Source organism: Chaetura pelagica, unplaced genomic scaffold, assembly GCF_000747805.2.
Source record: "Chaetura pelagica isolate M959 unplaced genomic scaffold, ChaPel_1.0 scaffold8, whole genome shotgun sequence".
Classification (NCBI taxonomy): Eukaryota; Metazoa; Chordata; class Aves; order Apodiformes; family Apodidae; genus Chaetura; species Chaetura pelagica.
Window position 1 is genome coordinate 859966 of NW_009954544.1, and position 13255 is coordinate 873220.

General features: G+C 39.0%; 1 protein-coding gene across 2 annotated transcripts in view; it reads left to right on the forward strand.

Moving 5' to 3' along the window:
• NRXN1 (neurexin 1) overlaps window positions 1–13255 on the forward strand; it is a 535539-nt gene that overhangs the window by 196386 nt on the left and 325898 nt on the right. The window lies entirely within an intron of this gene.

Below are 13255 nucleotides of genomic sequence, written 5' to 3' on the forward strand. Positions count from 1 at the left end.
AGGGCAGCGCGCCGAGGGGGCCCCGGCACGGAGCGAGCGGTGGGAGGGGAGCCTGTGTGTTGCTGAAACCGCTGGTGATGGTCGTGGTCCTTCCAATTTATTACCTTGATCGAAAGTCGATGAACTAAAGCAGAGGTCAGCTAATTATGCAGGGGATCGGGGGAGAACTAAGCTTTTAGACGCTGAAAAGGCAGAGTAACGCCCACCGCAGCGCTCAGGAAAGGGATGCAGGAAAACATTTTTTTTCGGGTGCAAATGTAATTTGCTTAAGAATTACAGTGCTCCGGTGCTTAGTTTCTGAAGTGACAGAAAGCTGCTTCAGCGCCCTTTAAACAGCACTGTTAACAGTTTTTCTCTTTTCTTTTTTTTTGCCTGAACCTACACAAAAATACATGTAAAATAAATATGCATATGTTCAACGTTATCAAAAGCTGTAAAAGAAAGCGAAACACCAGACTGTGATCTAAGGATTTAAAGCCAAAGCCTCCCTTTGTCTCTGGTGGAGGAAAAAAAAGATAAAGAAAAACCCTTGTTGGCTCCTGATTAGATTATACTTCATTCTTCTTCATTTTCTCATCTTGCCTTTCTTCATTTGCATGATCATGCAGTGTCATTTACAAGCTTTGCAAAGTAAAAAACAGATCTTGCACTTAGCCTTTTCATCTCTATGCAAGATGACCCAGTTGCAGGCATGAGGTAGTTAGGATTTACTGAGGTTTTTTCAGTGATTAACAAGGCCAGAGTTGGTGGATCTGATAGTATTGTTTACCTGAAAATTCCCACTACATGCTAAATATTCCGTAGCATTCAAGTATTAGAAAAGACAAAGTGCACAGAAATGGCTTTTCTTCAGCATTTTGTTAATTTATTTTTTTTTTTAAACAAAAGTTATGTCTGGTCTAATTCCAAGGGAAAAAAAAAAAAAAAAAAAGGAAAGAGACTGAGAAATTCAGGCCACCACTCTCCTCTGTAGTGTGCTGAGGCAGTGCAAAACTGAGAATGCTGCATGTTCTGTACTGCATGTGCTTAAAAGGGGAAAATTAAAGATGTATGTGTGTATACATTTATGGATATCCTTATTATTCTTTCAATTTCTTCCCTTATGAGAATGTCCTTTAGGGTCTTCCTATTAATTTGAGGGGAGGCTGAAAGAATGAGAGGAAAAGAAGGGTAATTGTAGAGGTATTTTAAAATCACATATTTTGCCAATTTTAAAAAACATTACCCTTGGACTCAATCAAAGGGTGATGGTGTAAAAAGGCAGCTTTCTCAGGAGAAACAAGTCTTATTAAAGGAAATGAAAGATGAAGTGGTGGAGTTGCCACTTAAGGACTTCATAGGGAAGCCCAGGAGCCTCTCCAGAAGTTAAGTAGCTGATTTTATAAAACGAAGGATGCTACGTCATTAAAAGACATTGCAGAGTATTTACTTGATAAGTCTAAACATCCTTGCTTTTCTGTGTTTATCAGAAATTCTATTACCTGACAGTGTTTTAAAATATCCAACTCCTTTCATTATTGGTTGTTCAGTGAGGTGTTCCAATTTGTTTCTATAAGCCTGACAGGAAGCATTTATCTTTCTGGCTGAGCAGGGTTGGACATGGCTCCTGTGGAGCCCATCACCACATTTCTAAGCTTCAGTCAGATGGAACTGGGTGAGGGCTGAGGGGTGCCTAATCCTTACCCCATCATCCGAGTGCCCTTCTCCAGTGTCCAGTCCCCTGCTGAATTAGCCAGGTGAGAGTCAGAATTTGATTGTCAGGCTTGTACCCTTCAGCATTCAGTTTTGCAGTTACTCTGTTCTAGTCTACTACCGTTGTGTAAATGTTGCAGTTTTAAGGTGACTTTATATTTGCTTTTTTGTTACTTGGTCAGCTTTTTGTAGCATCATATCTATTAAAAGTCAAAAAGGGCTTTTAAGCTAGGTCAATTAATTGAGTCCTGTTGAGAGCCTTCCTCTCTAATGCTGTGAATCAGGATGGTCAAAGGAAGGAGAAACAATCACTTTGCCCAGGCATTCAACAAACGTCACCGCAGTCCTCAGACATGCATACCTTCCTCCTCTACCACTGGCACTGACTAGCCCTGCCACCCCCCCATCCCCTCAGCAAATGCTTTGATTTTTTTATTATTTCAGTTTTCCTTTACCCAACCCAATTCCAGCTAATCACATCAGCAAAGCCAAAAGCCCAGCATGGTTGGATTTTTTCCTCTTCTTTTGAAAAACCAAGTCAGTCTTGCTGCTAACACTCAACTTTACTAGGATTTTGCTTAGTAGTATGATCTCAAGTGGTTTTAGCAGCCAGTATTGTGCCTCACAGAGGCGTAACAGAACTCCAACCAAACATTTAGCTCACCCTTTAAAACAAGAAGTAGTTCAGCATGTAGTTTTTCAATATACTAAGAATAAACATTGAATTATTTTGAAGCTTGCCCAAATGATTTTTTTACTTCACTTTCTGACTGTTGTTAAACTTGAGGTGAAAGATGGCTCAAAGAATAAAAAATTTCAACCACAAGAAGCCAGGAAAATAATTCTCTGGATCATGACATCAGCAACACAAAGAGAAGCACAGACAAGTAAGAGATAGACTAATGTTCACAAATAGAAGTCCTAGGCTGCTCGGCACTTGCCAGAGTTCTCTGCAGCATGTGGGGTATTTGGTAATTTATGTTTGTATCTCCTTGCTCCATTTCAGAAGGCAGCTACTGCTTTTGTTATAGCTGTATCTACCGTGCAATCTTTTATTTGGAGTAGAGAGAGCAGCTCATACTGCAGTGCCTCTAGATGACAAAAACATGGACTGTGGGTGGCAAAGGCCACACAGAAGGAAAGTGATTGCAACTTTCTCAGTAACTTTAAATGAAGAAAGGCAGTTTCTTTAAGAATGCAGAACATGGTGGATCATGTATGAAGGGAAAATTGCATGCTGAGAAAGCTAGAATTCGAAAGTGGGACCATATAGGTGGCTGTTGCTATCCTCATTCATCACTTCCTTCCTTCAAACACCTCTTTGGTCTCTCCTGGGCTGGGACTTTTATTGCTACCCCAATTTCTCATGCAGTTACCAAATGACAAATACAGTATATTTGTTGTTTCTAGCTGTTTCTCCTTTCTTCCCTCAGGATTTTGTTCCAGTTGTTGTCTGATAAACATAAGTTGATTGTGGGTTTTTTAAATCTGCCAGAGCAGAATCTGGGGGGTGACTAATGAAATCTGCATGTTGATATGTGCATGTGCTTGGCAAGAAAAGGCAAAAATTGGGAGGGAATAGCATCAACATGCTCACAGGCAGACCAGAAAAAACTGAGAAGTATGTGAAGGAATCGTGTATTTAAGGACCTGGGTTAGCAAGGGCCAGAGGGGATGTGACTTGGTGAGACTTATGACCAAGAGGTAGGCTTAGAGGGAGCAGAGGCAGTCTGAAATAGAGGGTATAGGGGTACCAGGGGTGATTATTAAGGAAGTGGTCATTTGAAATTGGGAAGTGCGAGGGATCTTTGTGATGGAAAAGTAGAGGGATTTAAGCTCTTGAGCAGAGAGGATGAAAAAGTGCTTCAAAAGTTAAGTTCCTAAGCAGGAAGAAGAGTTTGTGGAAAATTAGGGCTTTGAAGAAGAAAAGTTGTCAGTGAGGCTTTGGCTGTGAGAGCTGAAATTGATATGATGTGTTACCACAGCACATTCCCTCCTCCAGCCTTTTCTATTCAGAACATGATGTGGCAGCAGGGACATGCATATTCACCTCCCACTTCTGAGTTAGGCCAGCTTCTTCCACTCTCTGCTTTGCCTTTGTTGTTGAAGTGCACTGGATTCATCCACATTGTGTCAATTTAGGGACACTTCTGTAGCAGAATCACCAACACGCCATTGCTGGAGTGCCAGACTGAGGGCTGCATGAGGCAGCCCTTGCCCACTGAAAGTGCCTGTTGAACTCCACACGAGCTTTTGCTGACTAAGAATAGCAGGACCAGGATTGCAACACTGCAGTGAAAGAATTTATATCACCAGAGTGAAAAATGTGACCAAAACAATGTTGAAAGTTGTGCATATGATGTCTAGATAGCATTTTATCTGTGTAAGAAAACTGCAAGGGAAGACTTATTAGCATAGGTAAAAATAATTGTATGGTCTTTTATCTTTTATATAGTCAAATTGCTGGTTTTGCATATAATGATAATGAAACATTTTTAGCAGTTAGGGTAAATCAAGTGGCTTTTTTGTTTTGTTTTGTTTTTTTTTTTTGTTAGAATGTGCTTATTATGTTGCAGGAAAAGGTTATATTTTGATTAAAACATCAAATGTAAATGTTTCCAGATGTTCAAGCATTGTGTTGGAGGTTGAAGTAAAAAAATCTCATGTTCATATTTTAATTGCCTTTTTTTTAAAGAGAGATCCTTTTTAATGTCACTTTTTTTTCCCAAACCTGTATATGTATCACAGTCTTGTTTTATATCTCCTTTTTATTTACAAATTTTCAAATACTTACTAGTTCTGCTCTGAGTACTTCTTACACATAACTGATACATTTTTATGTTTTACAACTGTAAAGCATAGCAGCTTTCTCCACATCCTTATATTATATACATTTTATATCACCTTTCAATATTTCCAATATGCTCCATCAGTTATTATCCCCATCAGCTGCTAAAGTATTAACATCAGTTGGAATAAAATTAATAACAAAGTAATTTTGGTCAGTGTAGTGGTTAATTGGCTGTGCAGTAAGATATGCATGTTAGGAAGTGTAGATTTTATACTATTATTTCTGTCAATATGGCTTGTCAAAGAGGCATACAGTCTTCACCAGTATTGTGGACAGCCTGGAACACTGCAATCAAAAGTGGAATGTTGCTCATGGATTTCTGATAAGCATCTTTATACAAGCCCTACTGCCTGAGTACATGCTCAAGCTATTGATTGATTGGGGTGCCTTTACAAGAGCTATATAAATAACAACATTCTCTTGTCACTTATCAGCAATTCTACTTTTTCCTCAGCCTGTGATAGCCATGTTTTTGTAGATTTAAAGCATGTTTTATTGTCTTTTTATCAAATATTGCTTGAAATAAATTATTGGAAGAAATTAATTTAGCATTCAATACAGTGTACTTCCTGCTGTTTCTAATTTTCAAAGATGATTTTTTTTTTTTTTCTGATAGCAGTAAGTTAACTTAGCTTTAAGGGAAATTTCTTTCTGTCTCTTCATTTTAGTCCAGGGAAGAAGTCTAGACAAAACTCTGATGTACAACTGCTATGCCCAGTGTGAGTAACCACAATCAGTTCTACAGTCCTAATATTTTCTCAACTTTCTCATACAGATGGCCATTACCATGGTTAGCCATAAGATAATATGCTTGACTGTTATATTTTTCCATGGATCATGTAGAGTAGTTCACTGAAGCTAATCTTTTGTCTTCTCCTTGGTCAAAGCTTGCAATAGTTCTTAACCTTTCTGAATGATCAAGATAACATTACTGACCTTTTTCTTGTCTTTGCCCAGTATCAGTTAATTTATCTCTCTGTTATTAAGTTTGATGTCCTCAGGTCTGCCACAGTATCTATAGCTAATTTTTCTAAGCGAACAACCTTCCTTTCTAGTTTGTAAATACAGTGTAGGCAGAGCTGATGGATCTTACTGTGATAATAAGCTGACTTGTGGATATGGCTGTGATTATATGTAGACTGGAACAGTCTGATTTGAAGAAAGCGAATGATAAGTAATGACACCATTCTATAAAATTAAAAGTAGCAAACATAAAGAAGGGAGGCCATGTACTTACCATAATTTGCACATTTTTTTTTCTTTCCAAATAGCAAATCTATGTCTGGAAGTAATTTTCCTCCCTTTCTCATAACTTTATATATATTTGTGTGCAAGCATGTGCATGCACACGTATACACAACACAGTATTGTCCTCATAACGAGAAAAAGGTCCTTAGTGTTAAGTTGAAAAAGAGAGGGCTTATCTAAGATTGAAAATGTTAAAAACTATTCAGTGATGATATTCATTAACCGGAGACATAACTGGTCAGAACAATGTAATTAATCATTATTTTACCTCCTTAGTTGACAGCAAAGTGAGCCAGTGAAATAAAGTGGGAAGGGAGGAGATAAGAAGTAGTGCTGCTGGATGTCACTCCAAGGAGCTGGGATAAGATGGTGGTTAGGATGCCACACTTAGGTGCAGCCACCATCTCTGGCCCATGATTAGTGAAACACTGTAAAAAAGTGTAGCAATTTGCTCTGAATTTCTGTAGGACTTGCTGCTCAGGCATTGAGAGATGGAGGGCGCAGCAATAAAAGATTTGCTCAGGTCATTCTGCTGTTCTGGGGTCTTAGCTACTCAGAAATTACAGCAGTGTTAACTCTTTCTTTAGCACTCTTTTGCTGCAGCTGTATCTGGAAAGAAATGCCAGTATGCTACTAAAGCAAGTTGACTGCTTTCCAAATACATTATTTTATCCCTGCAGATCTGCAACAGAGTTCAGGCTTCTCTAATTTACTTCATTAATTCAGTTCATCTGCAATTGTAAAATAAAGAGCAGAGAATGCCTAGAATTGGGGAAGCTTCAAAAAACTCCAAGAAACTTTCTCTACCTTGAAAAGGAGTCAAATGTGGTCTTAATCCATGTTTGCATTGCTGAATAGCTGGAGTTGGTTGACTTTCTCCATGACAGCAGCTCAGGACCCCTGGGAAGTAGGTGGAAAGGAGATGGGGAGACATGGCCATGGACTTGGCTCCTCCTCACTGACCAGTGGAGATGAGAAGATGTGAAGGAACTGAGGTCTGAAGAAGACTCTTTCTGATCATTGACCTGGGTCTGATCTGCTCTTACTGAGGTCAAACACAAAATTTTTGCTGCATAACCTGATCTGTTGTCCCTCTGTCAGATCTGATGTCCCTCATGCACGCAGCACTTCTGATGTGCTCCCTCCACCACAACAGTGCTTTTTAAGCTGTGAATGGATGATTGCAAATAATAATGCAAGCACGTGTTTTTTAAATGGCTTTGATGCAGTTCGTGGATGTGTTCACTTTCTTTCACATTACAAGAATTATAAGGGAGCTTTCAGCAAAAATAATTAATTGCCATATTTATGGAAAACACATGAGCATGAATTGAATCATGCTGTTATTTTGGGTTTGGATATTCAGTGCCCACAGAGAGGGCTTTAGGAGTTGTGACAAAACAACAGATGTGAGATTAGCCCCTTTGGCTGTGTCTGAATGGATGCGTCTTAAAATCCTCATGTCCCAGTTTGTCAGAATATGCTGTGGCTCCTGTCCAAGCCCCATCCTTCTAACCACACTCTTCTCAGGCTGGTTTGTTTTTACAGGTTTGTCTTGATGTGTGTTTTAAATCTGCCTGGGGCATGCTCCCCAACCCCTGGCATTCAGAGCAGCTCTGAAGTATTGCTGTTGATTATACTAAAAACGTTAGAAATTATGTGAATGTCCATCTTCCTAAATAATATGTTGTATAAAGTCAAGTTAAATAAAACATTTTATGGGCAACGGAACATAGGGGTGAATTCTACTATTGTTCTCTTGCTTTTAAGTTTTTCATCATAACTTTTTATTACTTGGAAATTCTACTTAAATTGCAGGAGTATGACTGCTCACTTTATGCATTATCAATGAGAAGACTTTTAAGTACTGTGGTTAAGAAATATGCAACAAGCTGTTGTTAGAAATTGCTGCCTAGAATGTGTTACATATCATAGAATCACAGAATGGTAGAAGTTGAAAGAGACCTCGAGATCATCGAGTCCCACCTCCCCTGCCAGAGCAGGACCACCACAGAATCTAGGGCAGGTCACTCAGAAACACATCTATGTGGGTCTTGAAAGTCTCCAGAGAAGGCGACTCCACAACCTCTCTGGGGAGCCTGTTCCAGTGTTCTGTTACTCTCACAAATAAAGAAATTCTTCCTCATGTTGAGGTGGAAATTTCTGTGTTCTAGTTTGCATCCATTGCCCCTTGTCCTGTCACAGGGCACGACTGAAAAAAGATTGGCCCCTCCTTCTTGACACCCACCCTTCAGATATTTATATACATCAGTAACATCCTCTCTCAATCTTCTCTTGATTAAACATCCCCAGGTCTCTTAGCCTTTTTTCATAAGGCAGGTGTTCCAGTCCCTGAATCATCCTCATAACCTTCTGTTGGACTCTCTCAAGTAAATCCCTGTCCCTCTTGAACTGGGGAGCCCAGAACTGGATGCAGGACTCTGGGTGGGGCAGAGTAGAGGGGAAGGAGAACCTCCCTTGACCTACTGGACACACTCTTCTTAATGAACCCCAGGATACTATTGGTCTTCTTGGCCACAAGGGCACATTGCTGCCCCATGGATAACTTGTTGCCACCAGGACTCTGAGGTCATTCTCCACAGAACTGCCTTCTAGCAGGTCTGCTCCTGACCTGCACTGGTGCCTGATGTTGCTCCTTCCCAGGTGCAGGACTCTGCACTTGCTCTTGTTGAACCTCACTAGGTTCCTCTTTGCCCAGGTCTTCAGTCTGTCCAAATCTTGCTGAATGGCTGCACAGCCTTCAGGTGAAGCAGCTAGTCCTCCCAGTTTCATATCATCAGCAAACCCGATGAGGGTGTGTCGGCCAACTGCTCATTTCGATTGTGTTGATTTCTATTAGAAAACTAGTTAGTTATTCACTATGATTGAAGCCAGAGTGTTTTCTGTAATTGTAATTTTAACTTCTCACATTAGCTCATAAAGTTTGCTTTTCATCACTCAGCATAATTTGACAGCTTTAGCTGTTGTCTGACATGAATATAGTGAAATCCACTGCATGGCATTTAGAGGGAGAAGTTGGTGAAGAAAGAATAATAACAACATTATTTTGCAGCAGGAACAGCAAAATCAAACATCTTAAAGTGAAATGCTTGAATATCTTACTGTGCAAGGCATTACAAAGCTGTAGTTAAGCGTGTAGATAAGGAGTTTTTGGTCTGTTATGAAGAGTAGTGAATATCTAACTCAGATACATTTCACATTGTAGCTGGCAGTGATTTCATGAGTTGTATGATCATCTGAATGAAGATGCTTTTGTAGAGGAGCTTAGTTTCAAAGAGCCTGAGTTAGCAAAAGTAAATAATTAAATGAGGAAAAATGTGATAAATCTGCTAGATACTTATAGAAGGAGTTACTTTAGATACGGCAGTTATTAGCACTGGTATAAATTGCAAGTGACCCAACTGAGGACTTCTGAGCTCCTATATATGCTGTTGTACTTGCAGTATAAAATTTGCCTGTCCCAGGGGCTTAGACTTAGGAGGGTGGGCTTCTGTGCAATTTGGGTCTCTCGTATGGCTCTTGCAGGCACTTGGACCATGGACAAATGTCACTGTTTCAGTACGAGGTCACTGCTGAAGATGGGAGAAATGCTTATCCTGAACTAGTTGTAGCAAGTGTGGTGTAAATAAATTTGTCAGGATTTTGCAAATGTTTTCTGTTTGCTTCAAGTCATAAACTTTTATTTCTGCTGGCTATTTGATAATCACTATCCCCTTTCCTCCCTACCTCCTCCCCTTTTTTTTCTTTCCCCAATGTAATTATTTTAATTGGAAGAAAAAATAAAAAGAACCAAACAAGAAATTATATGTAATCTAGGAATAAGTATACATATGCATATACTGTGTGGTGGTAGATTGGAAAAAAAGGAAGTCTGGGGGCAGAAAAGGAGCAGCCATTTTTGCTAAAAGATCTTTGGAGGTCCCTTCCAACCTGTGATACTTTATGTAAATCAGTTTAACATTGCTAAAAACCCCAGTTTTTAAAAGTGGCATACTTCTGTTAACCCTAGCCCTGCATCAGCACTGGTATCTCTGTGGCATCACAAAGCATCTTGGCAAGGGGCTTCTCTGGAATGGTCATTCCTTTTTCACAGAGAGGAACTGAGGCATGGTAAATCAGCTTCTTGTTTGTGTTCCCTCTTGAATGAATTCAAGAGATCATGCTGTGGTCAGACTGGCCATCTGAAAATTCCCTCTGTGTGTCTTGCGCACTTGCCTGTGACAGAAGAAATGTATCTGGGGCATGGCCAGGGTGTGTAACACTCTTGTTACCAGCTGGCATCTCTTACAGCAGCTTCCATGCTGGCTTAGCATATACCATGCCTCAGTCACCTCCCCCCGCCCCATGAGCAATTCCTTGGGTCCTGCTTTCCCAAAACTGCGTGTCAAGCAAAAAAAAAAAGAATCACAAGGCAGGTTAAGGGCTGCTCTGCTGAGCCTTGTGCTTGTTAATGAAGAGCCGTTCAGTTTATTTCAGGAGCGCATAGCTTTACCTATCTAAATGTGACAAGCAGCTAACCAGGAGTCACGCAGCAGCCCGAGATGGGAAAAGGAATTAAATGAAGCCTCGCTGAGTTCCCTGTTGCTGTTTTGTGCTGTTGTATTGTGCTAATACTAAGACCCAGGACCATTAAAACAATGTATTAGCAACTGAACAAATACCATTCTTCCTTCCTTCGGTGTGCATCTCACACTGAGAGATTAATGGAACGGATGGTGAAAAAAGGAAAAGGGGCCACGCAAAGAAATGGGGGAAGGGAAGAAGAAAAGGAAAATGGGTCGACCAGGTAGAGAGTATCTTTGTTTAAGAAAAACAGAAATATCGTCTCCCTGTGAAAATTTGTGATTTTTCTTGGTTGGGGCTTTTTGTGGGTTTTTTTGGTTGTTTGGGGTTTTTTGCTTGTTTGTTGTTTTTTTTTATTTATTTTGTTTGTTTGTTTGTTTTTGTTTTAACATGGAATGTTTTCTGTTATTTGGTTTGATTTTTACCCAGCCGCTGTAATTATATTAGCTTTAGACAAAGCATAAAATACTCATCTCTATATATACCAGAACACTGAGCTCAGATCTCACAGATGACACTTGCCTGTCTTTTCGTATAAGTCAAATCTTTCAAAACTTCCTGTCATTTGAGGCCATATGGGGGGCTGTTTCCTAAAATATTGTTCTCTGCTTTTCTTGTAATTGCAGTTGCTCATGGTATCTGATGTCTACTAAGTGAGAAGGTCAGTCATAATGCATTGAGTCTAGATTTGAATCGGTGGTTCCACATAATGTAATTTTGTTTTATAGATACTGTTTGCCATTTAAATGTTCCCTCTCCAACTTATTGCTCTGGGTGTTTGAATGTTGGCATCAGTAAGTGAGGTATTTTCTCTCTGTCCCAGAAGTGAATGTGAATGAGGTGAGGATTTTGTTCAGTGAAGACACATCGAGCTTTGTTAAAAAGGATTAGTTGCTTTTAAATGTTACTTTCGGGCGATTAGGATAATTAGCAGTTAATCAAAATGATTTCACAGGCCATTATTTGTGAGAATGACTGGGATAAGGCTTTTTAGTTTGCAGTGAGTCTGTGTGATTTACCATGTGTGTGTGTGTAATCCTAATAGATGTGATGAAGAGTCAATAGTCAAGAGGGAAGGTCATAATTAACTTTCTTTCATAATTTCATGGATTTTTTTTTTTTTTTTTCTAAGTAATACATCACTGCGTGTGTCTTTTATTTCTTATCTTAGCAGATGTTACAATTTTTCATATTTTCTGTATGTATTATGGTGGTATCTAGAAATTTCAGTCAGGATGTGAGCCTATTGTGCTAAGCAGATGGATTGAATAGAAAAAGACAAGAAAGCTGAGGAAATAATCACTCTCTACTCCTGACAGTACTCTCCAGGGTAGGTTTCAAAATAGCTCAAGAGCTGTGTAAAATTAATAAGCTGTTCCTCACGTACTGAGATCCTGTTTCATATTGCATTGACATGAGGATCTCTGTAGAGAGGAGGGGCTGCAAATAAGATTTGCCAGAGGATCAGGTTGAAGATTGTACCTCAAAGTTCAGATTTTACTGTGAATAGTCCAATGGATGAGTGTTCTCTAACAGTATGCATAGAAGTGGTCTGAATGGAATTTGCTCACTACAAAATCTCTGGGTCATCAAAGTCTGCTTTTCGTCTCTCTGAGCAAGGCTTATTGGGCATAAAATTTGAATCAGTGTCCTTTTGTTTCTTTAGCATCTTCATAATTTTCTCCACTGATAGCAGAAAGAGATGAGAAATCAGGGCACATTACTCTTATCTAATAGAAACTTCATGTTAATGAGGTATCTTAGCAGCTTTTTGAGGTATTAGGTCAATTTATATTCTCTAATGTGGAAACATGTTCCCTTGGACTCTAGATTTGCAGCGTGGCGTGAAGGTTTTGATTTTTGTTACAGCATTTAAAAGATGTTATTTTTTCATATGATGTATGCCTGGTGCATATATGCAGTAGAAAAACTAAAAATAAACATGTAGTACTGAATCGTAATTAGAAGGGAAAAAAATCATTACCTGTCATGGAGAAAACTCTGAAATAATAAATACCACTGGCACATTTTACTGCTATAATAAATATTTATTCAGCACATGTCCATAGGCTCTATTTATTACATCATATTCACTTAAATGTGTTTATGAAACGATCCTTCTGCACGCACACACACACTTACTAAAATTTCAGATTCCTTGATTCATGGCACAGACCTTTTTCGATATGTGGCACAGTCTGTCATGCCTCTAAGTCCAATTTTGAAATAAAGATATTCTTAGACTTTATTATAACGAGCCTATTCTTCCTGCTACAGTTATCCCCCTTTTGCTTATTTTCTTGTGGAATGGATTAACATTTAGTAGTGATGTATTTCCTAATAAACACAGCTCAAGGATGGCTTCTTCCGTTATATTAGATATATCTTTGTTACATCTTCACTGGAAGCCATTAAATATTCTTGTACAGTAACTTAGCAATATATAAAATGTTTCTTGTCTGATTTCAGCAGAGAAATCAGTCTAATGATCTGGGCTATATTGCATAATTGTCAAGCACTTAAATGTATGCAATGAAGGTACAGTAGTTAAAATGTACTGGTGTATACTTAATGTTTATAGATAACCCTTTTTAGGAAGTCTGGAAGTATTGCAATGTTCAGACATTCTATCTTAATTCTACATTACTGTGGCATTGTCTCTGTGTTTTCTTTTGCAATCAGTCAAAGACCCTGCAGAACATTTACCTTGCAGTCTTGTGATTTTAATTATCTGGTTGAGTGTATTAAATTCTGGTAGGGTAAAACCAATTCCAATTTCTCAGTAACTTCGTGCTTTATTAGTAGTTTTCCAGGAAATGGAAACCAAGTTTGTAGCAGTTTTGAAAGGAGAGGAGCCTCTGGTTCCCTGCTTTTCCTTTT